At 67.6% G+C, this 438-nt stretch overlaps 1 protein-coding gene and 1 long non-coding RNA gene across 2 annotated transcripts in view; one reads left to right on the forward strand and one right to left on the reverse strand.

The window, feature by feature from the left end:
* Window positions 1-432, reverse strand: part of Fndc3a (fibronectin type III domain containing 3A) — a 149,916-nt gene extending 149,484 nt beyond the window's left edge. The window contains exon 1 of the mRNA XM_010636986.1: window positions 158-432. The gene's annotated coding sequence lies outside the window, so the exon portion shown is untranslated. The remainder of the gene's footprint in view (window positions 1-157) is intronic.
* LOC104871171 overlaps window positions 7-438 on the forward strand; it is a 37,670-nt gene continuing 37,238 nt past the window's right edge. The window contains exon 1 of the long non-coding RNA XR_782778.1: window positions 7-137. This is a non-coding gene — a long non-coding RNA (uncharacterized LOC104871171). The remainder of the gene's footprint in view (window positions 138-438) is intronic.

The following is a 438-nucleotide window of genomic DNA, read 5'->3' on the forward strand; positions in this document are numbered from 1 at the left end:
GGGTGGGCTGGCCAGGGCCCTCGACGGAGGAGAGCCTGCTCGGAGCCCCGGCCCGCTCTCCAGCCTAACGGTTTCCACAGCGCCTGCTCCCGGGGTGGGACGGGGCTGGACTGCTCGGCGTCCGCCACCTTCCTGGAGTGAGTACCCGCGCCCTCACCTCCGAGTCACGCCTCGCTGAAGGAAAGGAAGGCGACTCCCCTGGCGCGTCTTCTTCGGGTTCCTGAACGTTCTCTTTCTACCTCAGTGGCAGAACCAATTCGCGGGGGCGCCGCCGCGGCTGCTGGCACGCAGACTGTTAGGGTCGTTTTCCGGCAGTGACGGCGCCGCCTCAGCCCCGCTCTTCGCTCCCTCTCCGCGTAGCTCCCGCTTTCTGTTTCACCCGAGGGACCACGAACCCTACCGCCGCCATGCTTACTACGGATCCGGGAGGAGGAGTCG

Source organism: Fukomys damarensis, unplaced genomic scaffold (assembly GCF_012274545.1).
Source record: "Fukomys damarensis isolate Sample0158 unplaced genomic scaffold, DMR_v1.0_HiC HiC_scaffold_38, whole genome shotgun sequence".
NCBI classification, from domain to species: domain Eukaryota; kingdom Metazoa; phylum Chordata; class Mammalia; order Rodentia; family Bathyergidae; genus Fukomys; species Fukomys damarensis.